The following is an 8,585-nucleotide window of genomic DNA, read 5'->3' as shown; positions in this document are numbered from 1 at the left end:
CGATAGCTCCTGAATTAGCCCTCAGAAGCCCCTGGACTGCCTTGTTTTTCACTCTTTAAACTCTTTACTGATTTTTCATGGAAATATCAACTGCTGCTCCAAGTGCTTGTGTTTGTGGTCATCCTGACAGTACATCTCACTGAATCCAAGTGAAGAAATTCCTATTCCTTTTACTCCAGATTATCCATACAATTGTTCCTACAATCCATTCTTGAGGGGAACTTCGGAAAAAACACTTAGTTCTTTTTGGTTTTGGGTGGGAGAGGGTGTATTTCCAAACTCATTTATTCATTTATTTTTACTGCAATAAAGTTGATATAAAAACACTTGTTTCTTGAAGTTGCTGACCTAGGGTTTAAATCCTGGCTCACCACTTATTTGAAACCTTGGGAAATTTTTTAAATTCCTGCAAATGGAAATACCTACCTTAGGGGATGTTCTAAAAGTTCTGGGACATAATCTAAGTGCAGCACATAGCGCCAGTCCAGGCAGCCGGGAAGCGCCCCTGGGATGGTGACGACTCGCAGCCCCGCGTGAGGGCAGCAAGCACCCCCCTGCCCCAGCCGCAGAGCCTTCCGGCTTCCCTCCGCTCGGCGGGTGTGTGCTCTTTCCCGGGATGGCATGTGGTCCTTCGTTCGGCTGGTGATCAGGGCATTCCTGCTCCATGTGGTTGGAGTGTCCTTATTATACACATGGTCTGCACTTTTCATATTAAAACCTTTTTATTATGGCAGAAGATATATAACTAAGATTTGCCGTTCAGCCATTGTAAGTGTCCAGCTCAGTGGCACTAAACACGTCCAGCGTCGTGCGCCCGCACTGTCCATCCCCAGAACTGTTCCATCTTTCCAAACAGAAACTCTTCCCACAAATCAGCAACTCCTGATTCCCTCGTCCCCCCAGCACCCAGCAACCACCATTCTACTTTCCGTCTCAATGAACTTCACTCTTCCAAGTACATCACAGAAGTGGAGTCATGAAGTATGTGTCCTCGGTGTCTGGCTTACCTCACTCGGCATAAGGTCAAGGTTCATCCATGTCGTGGTAGGTGTCAGAACCGTATTCCTTCGGGCTAATGATGCCCCACTGTGTGTACATACGCAGCACACTCTGTCCCTCCAGCTGATGGGTGTTGGGGTTGTTTCTGCCTTTTGGCTACTGCAAGCGTCATCGTGTTTTATATTCTAGAGCAATTTCTCTCGTTATTTTCAGACCTGTTCAGTTTCATTGCACCATACTGAATCTCAGGATCAGAATTACAAAAGAATTTTTACTTTATTTTTGGTCATTTGCTCATTTTTTGGCAGCCACAGAGACTGTGATTTCTAATTCTGTGCTGTGATAAGTAGACAATGTGAGCTTTTCTGTTTCCTTTCTCAAAAGAGAAAAATAGTTTTTCCTAAAATATGATGTCAATTTGATCTATTTTTATAAGTGATCAGGAGAGTAGACAAAAGGGTAGCCAAGAATTGGATGCTTATTTGAAAAAGCACAGGAGGAGGCAATAAATAGCGTGCCTCTTCCCTCCCCAGGCTCTGAATCATTTGAGATAGACAATAAAGGGTATGACATGGGAGACCAGAATACTACTTTTATTATGAACAAAGCTGATTTGGGGGAAATGCAGCTTAGTTTTATTTGTGGGCAGCTGACCCTCCTAAACCTGCACCCCAGAATGAGGCCCCTCTGCTCAGCCACTCAGACAGAGCTGGCTTGAGACAGCTCTCCTGCAGGAAAAGTGGGATTTCCGCCCGGCACGTAGTGTTCACGCCTCTTGTACGACCTCAGCGCGTTTCTCTGCCTGGACCCTCATCACACCGGGCAGCGATGCCATCTTCCACTTCCCCTTCCCCGTGAGCATGTTTTTCAAATAAGAATTTTCAAATTCTTGGTCACCCCTTTGTCTGCTCTCCTGATCACTTACAAAAATAGATCAAACTGACATATTTTAGTAAAAACTATTTTTCTCTTTTGAGGAAGGAAACAAAAATGCTCACACGTTTCATTTCCCACTCTTCTACTCTCTCAGCTGGTCTTACCGAGCGCTTCCCTGGGGCGCAGCAGTTCATTGGGCCTTGAGCCCAGGACCTCACGGAGCCGTCAGCAGCTGCCACCCCTCCTGCTAAGGGGGTCAGCAGAGGCGACGTCGCAAAGGACGCAGACGGAGCACGGCACCAGACCGTCAGGAGGCAGGACCCGCTCAGCAAGGCAGGAGCGGCCTTCCCGGGAGGTGGCAGCTCCGAGGCCTCCGGCCAGGGCGCGCCTCGCTAGCGCGTCTGCACCCTGGGAGTCCTAGCACGAGTATCTGGCTGAGCTCAGTATGCGTAGCAAACTAAGGAGTTATAGACGTGAAAACTCTAAAGCTACCAAGGTAGCAAACAAGTGTCGTCACCGTTGTGTTGGTTTGGGAAGGTCTATTTTCGTAATAAAATGTTGGCATGTATCACATGGTATGGGGAGCTCTACTTCCCCGGGACACCCACAGGGGTATCTGTGTAGACCCCAGAGAAAAGCACCCACGCAGGGCACCTGCTCATCGGGACAGACCTGCGTCCCTTCCCAGGAGGCGGAGCCCGGGGCCATCAGAGAGACGACCGAGCGCCCAGCGAGCAGCGGGCAGAGCCCCCTCTCCCGTCGGCCAGCCCCATCTCCACCTGCACGGGCAGGAGTCACAGAACAGTGGCGGGAACACTCATGAAATGACTGTTCACGGATATTGAAGGATGAGAAAAACACATCATAAATACTAAGCACCCTCTTTCACTGACGTAAGGTTAGCCGTAACCAGATCTGAGCCGTAAGAAGGAGCAAGTTGTCATTCCCAGATGAATGTCGGGCCGTCAAACAACTGTGTCCTTCCTGACTTTGGGGTTCTGGGGACGAGTAGAGAGAGGAACATTATTTTGAAGCCCATAGTATGTGCCTGTCACTGGCATGCCCGTCGTCATTCACCTGATGCCCCCAAATCCCATGAGATGACAACCACCGTGCACAAAGGAGAAACAGAGGCTGGGCCGTTAGGTCACGATCTCAGCATCACAGCTCACAGGGACACTGCAGGGAATCCGAGCCAAAGTTTCTGACTCCAAAGCAAACAGAAAAGAGAGAACAGAAAAATACAGGAAGGCATTCTAGAGCCGTGGGCAGTTCAGGAGCTGGCCCCGGAGCGTCGCTCTGCTCCCCCGCCCGCTGGACTGTGAATCGCTCATTCAGGGATGGGAGTGCACGCAACGCGATTTCAGACGGCCTGTTGCGCTCCATTTTAAAAGCAAGACGGAAACATTAAATGCGTCACAATTAAGATTGGTGATAGAGGTAAACCCCACACTCAGGTACGTGAAATGTTTCCCCCCGGGCTTCTCTCTATGCCAGGTACCACGTCTGTGTGTCCCCCAACAATCTGCTACATCCTTTGGGCACTCCTCCATGAAATAAACGCTACTGAAATCTTGGAAAGCCTTAGTCCTCCCTTTTTTATGCAGTTAACAGGTTTTTTTTTTAAGAGGCCTAAATCCCAAGCATATCCCAGCAGCTGTTTGCTTTTCCCGGTATAAGCTACTCCCCACCCTGCCACCACCAAAATATTCTAGTTCAAGGAGGTATTAAAAGGCGCAGCAGATTGTTTTCAGTAATGGCTTAGTCCCTGAATTAATGTATTTTAGAAGGCAGGTTTGCTTCAGCCCCTTGAGACTTGGTTACTTAAAATGAAATCCTCCTAATTTAATAGTCAATTTGCATACATATTTAAATGCAGGGACTTTCAAGGCAATTTGAGGATTGAGGAGATTTTGTTGTCTTCATTTGCATAATTTAAAGCTGATTACTCAAGCAAATTTTGAAGCAACTTTAATAGCATGGCAAGAATCTAAGGATAACATAACACGTTCTGTAGAACCAAGAATCTCAGGAAAATAAATACATTCTTTAGAATCAAGCGTGTACATGGTCAAATAAAGGATGCTTTTAAAATCATGGTCTCAACTGTGGTTAACTATGGCTAAGCGCTGCATATCTTCCACTAACATCCTCATTTCATTTCTTAAAATATTATGAAATATTGTTGCATACAAGAGTATCTGTAATACAATCTTTAAAGCAGAACAAAGAGTGAACCTTCTGTGCAACTTAAGAAACAGAACGTTATTGAATCCTATCTCTCTGGAATACAGTGCTGTTTATCACTCCCATGCTTTTCTGTATAGTTTTATCAAATTTATAACTCTAAGCAATATATTCATAAGTTGGGTGTTTGAACTTTATATACATGATGCTATATTGTATGCATTCTTTTGCAGCTTATTTTTCTCTCAGCATTATGAAATTCACCCATGTTGACATGTAAAGCTCCAATTTAACCATTTTTCACTTCTGTAGAGTGTTCCATTGTACAAATAAGTCACAATTTATCATTTTTCCAGGTGATCAGTACTTTCTCCCCAGATTTTTACTACTTTGAACACTTTTTGTACATGGCTGTCACACATTTGCAGGTTTTCTTTGGGAATGTACCCCAGGAGCCGAGCTGACTGTTCATTAGGTTGTGATTTTATACATATGTATGTGTACACACGTGCACACTTACATTCAGCATATGTTGTTAAATACATTATATACTGCATATGTAATACATATTACACACGTATAGCTCTGTAGTTCCAAGAGTGCTTGCCACTTCACACTTCGTGTATAAACCACCTTTTATCACCCACCTAACGAGTCTACAAACGCTGTCTCCGTCTGGTTCCAGTTTGCATTTCCCTGGGCACCCTCTCACCCACTGATCAGCCACTTGCATTCTGTCCTGCATGAGACGCCTAGGCCTTCGGCCCTCTGGGCTGTGTTCAATCTGATCCTCAGGAGTTCTCTATACACTCTATACACTAATCATTTGGTGACTGTATGTGCAGCATTTATCTCCATGTTAGACACTTACCTTTTCTTTGTGCTCTTTTTATTAAAAGTTCTAAATTTTAAGACAAATTTATTCATCTTTTCCTTAGACACATTGTGCTATTGATACCTGAAATCTTTCCTATTTAGAGCCTCAAAAATACTCCTCCATATTTTGGTGTTAAATGTTTAAAATTTTATCCTTCTCCATTTAAGTCTTAAATCCAACTGAATCGGAGGTTTTGGTACAGCAGGAAGAACCCCGTTTTTCCCTTCATATGCATGACCACCGTCCTGACACAACTGGCTGGCCACCCATGCTCCCGCCACTGGTCTGTAATGCCCGCTCTGTCTCGTGCCAAGTTGCCACGCGTGGTGGCCTGTGTGCCCTCCGCCCGCCGCACCAGCCCGGGCCGCCCCTGCCCGCAGCACCCCCCCCCCCACCTGTCCAGCAGCGCCTTACAGGCCATCTTGGTGGCTTAGGAGGTAAGGCAGCTCCCTCACCTCACCTTTCTCCATTTTCAAGAATATTTTGGCTCTTCACGGTTCTTTGCTTTCCCCTATGATTTTATCACAAATCTGTGAAGGTCCATGAAAAATCCTGTTGGGATTTTGAATGAAATTGCATTAAATCTAGAGAGAAGATCCGTAAGATAGACTCTAATCCATGAACTTCTTATCCACCTACTTACTTCAATCTTTATTTTTTATTATTTTGTCTCATTAAAGTTTTAAGCACTTTTCTTCACAAACATCTTACATCTTTAAGATTTTACTCTACTTCTTGCTGCTACTATAAATGGTATCATATTCATTATTCTATTTATTGCCGGTATATAGAAATGCAATTGCAAACTTGCTCAATTCTCCTATTATTCATCTATAGAATCCTTTGTTTTCTACCTATCCAGGCTAATAGGAAGTCTTCTTTCCTCCTTTCTCTATTTGTGTCCATTGGTGTTTAACAAACCACCTCGACTCGGTGGCTTGAACCCACATTCTCCTCCTGCCTGGGTCTCTGCGCCGCTCGGGCCTCCCGCGGCTGCTGTCGGGGTGCTGGCCTGGCCGCACTCCTTTTCGGAGCCTTGGAGCCCCTTCGGGCTCACGCGGTCGGTGGCCGCAGAGCTGAGGTCCCCGTCTGGTTGCCGGTCATCGGCCGAGGGCTGTTCTCGGCCCTGGGGTCCCCGGGTGCCCCTTGCCGCGTGGCCCGTTACTTCTTCAAAGCCAGGAGAAGGCTCTCCGTCTCCCTGTTGGTGGACAGGGAGGCTTACGGATAATGTAACCACAGGAGTAACTGGTCCCATCGCTTCTGTCCTATGACGTAACCCAGTGAGGGGGTGGTGATACCCCTCGCTTCTGCTGCACCTACTTGCTAGAGGCAAATCTCAAGCTCTGCCCACACCGAGAGGGTGTGACTGCAGGGGACCACTTTGGGATGAATTTCCGACCCTAACAGCTTCTGTTTTTCTTGCTATACTATGCAGGCTACGCCCCCAGGGTAAGGTTGGAAAGAAATGTGGTCCTACTTGTCGTCTTAGAGATGATGGTTCAATGACTCACCATCAAGTGTTTGCTGTAGGTTTTCTGTAAATACCATTCATCAGGTTAAGGAAGTTCTACTCCAAGCTTTCTAATATTTTTAAATTATTATAAGTGTCTGTTGAATTTTTATCAAACATTCTTGTCTGCATACTTTGAGGTATTATTTTTTTCTCCATTGTTAAACCTCCTTTGTGTTCTGGGAATAAACTCGACTTGCTCATGGTTTCTATCCTATTCTGCAGGATTTACTCTGCTATTTGGTTTTGGATTTTTTTTAATGTATCTTCATCACTGAGATTCCCCTTTGTTTGTTTGTTTGTTTTTCTAGTCTCTTGAAATTGAGTTGGAGTTTGTCCCCTCTTTTCTATGCTTTGGAATAATACAATTAGAATTACTTGCTTTCTGAATGTTTAGAGCTCTCCTGAGAAATCATCTAAACTTTCTTTCTGGGAAGATATTTTAAATAGATATTCAATTTTCTTAATAATTATTCAATTACAATTTTCTCTTTTTCAAAGACTTCAATGGTACAGTTGAGGAATTTGCTAAGCTTTCAAATTTGTTTGGCATGAAATTGCTTGCAACAGCCTCCTTTAAAAAAATCTTTAATCTTTGCTGCTTCTATAGTTGTCTCCATTTTTATTACTAAGATGTTTTTCCTCCCCATTAAAAAAATTAAATAAAATCTTGACAGAGATCTGAGTTGTTTAGTCTTTTAGAGAACCAGTGTTTGACTTTGTGATCTTCTCTACTGTACAATTTCTATTAATTTCAGCGTTTATCTGATTCCTTTTATCCCATTTCCTGGGACTCACTCTGACAGAAAAGGACATGATTCCTGTCGCTGGGCCGGGGGTGCGGCTGGGAGCTGATGTCCTCCGCAAACCGGGGACACTCTCGCCCGCCAGCCCACAGCCTCTGCACCATCTCTTCTTTTCCCTCCTGGACGTCTGAAGCACAAATGCTGCTTTCCTACAGTGATTTTACATTTCTTTCCTGTTTCTCTTTGCTTCTCTCTGTTACGTATGGAAAATTTCTTTAGATCTACTTTTCAGTGTCCAATATGCTGTCAAACTCTCTTACTAAATTTTAATGTTTTCTTCAAATCTGGTCACATTTATATCTCCCGCTCTATATTTTTTTCTACCTTACACATATTTCATAATCTGAATATAAGCCCTTTACTTAAAGGCTTTATGAATCTGACTCCGTTGTCTCTTGTTTCTGCTTGTGTTCATTCATGGGCCTTTGCTTCCTGTGTGTTTGGTCACATATGATTTCTGTTTGCTTGTGTCAGGGGCCAGAGACATTACTAGCAGGGGCCACTGTAAACTAAATTCTTGTTTTTAGTTTTTTTTAGGATCCTCACTCGTTTGCATTGTATGAAGACCTGAAGTACTAGAAGGGATAAGAATAAGCCCTTCACAGTTGACATCCAAAATATATAAAGAGCTCATGCACATCAACAAACAAAAAGCAAATAAGCCAATTAAAAAATGGGCAGAGGATCTGAACAGACACTTCTCCAAAGAAGAAATCCAGATGGCCAACAGACACATGAAAAGATGCTCCACATCGCTAGTCATCAGGGAAATGCAAATTAAAGCCACAGTGAGATATCACCTCACACCAGTAAGGATGGCTGCCACCATCCAAAAGACAAACAACAACACATGTTGGCAAGGATGTGGAGAAAGGGGAACCCTCCTACACTGCTGGTGGGAATGTAAACTTGTTCAACCATTGTGGAAAGCAGTATGGAGGTTCCTCAAAAAACTCAAAATAGAAATACCATTTGACCCAGGAATTCCACTCTGAGGAATTTACCCTAAGAATGCAGCAGCCCAGTTTGAAAAAGACAGATGCACCCCTATGTTTATCACAGCACTATTTACAATAGCCAAGACATGGAAGCAACCTAAGTGTCCATCAGTAGATGAATGGATAAAGATGTGGTACATATACACAATGGAATATTATTCAGCCATAAGAGGAAAACAAATCCTACAATTTGCAACAACATGGATGGAGCTAGAGGGTATTATGCTCAGTGAAATAAGCCAGGTGGAGAAAGACAAGTACCAAATGATTTCACTCATCTGTGGAGCATAAGAACAAAGCAAAAACTGAAGGAACAAAACAGCAGCAGACTC

Source organism: Manis pentadactyla, chromosome 2, assembly GCF_030020395.1.
Source record: "Manis pentadactyla isolate mManPen7 chromosome 2, mManPen7.hap1, whole genome shotgun sequence".
In the NCBI taxonomy this organism is placed as follows: Eukaryota; Metazoa; Chordata; class Mammalia; order Pholidota; family Manidae; genus Manis; species Manis pentadactyla.
The sequence above is the reverse complement of the archived record's forward strand: the minus strand, read 5'-3'. Positions refer to the sequence as shown.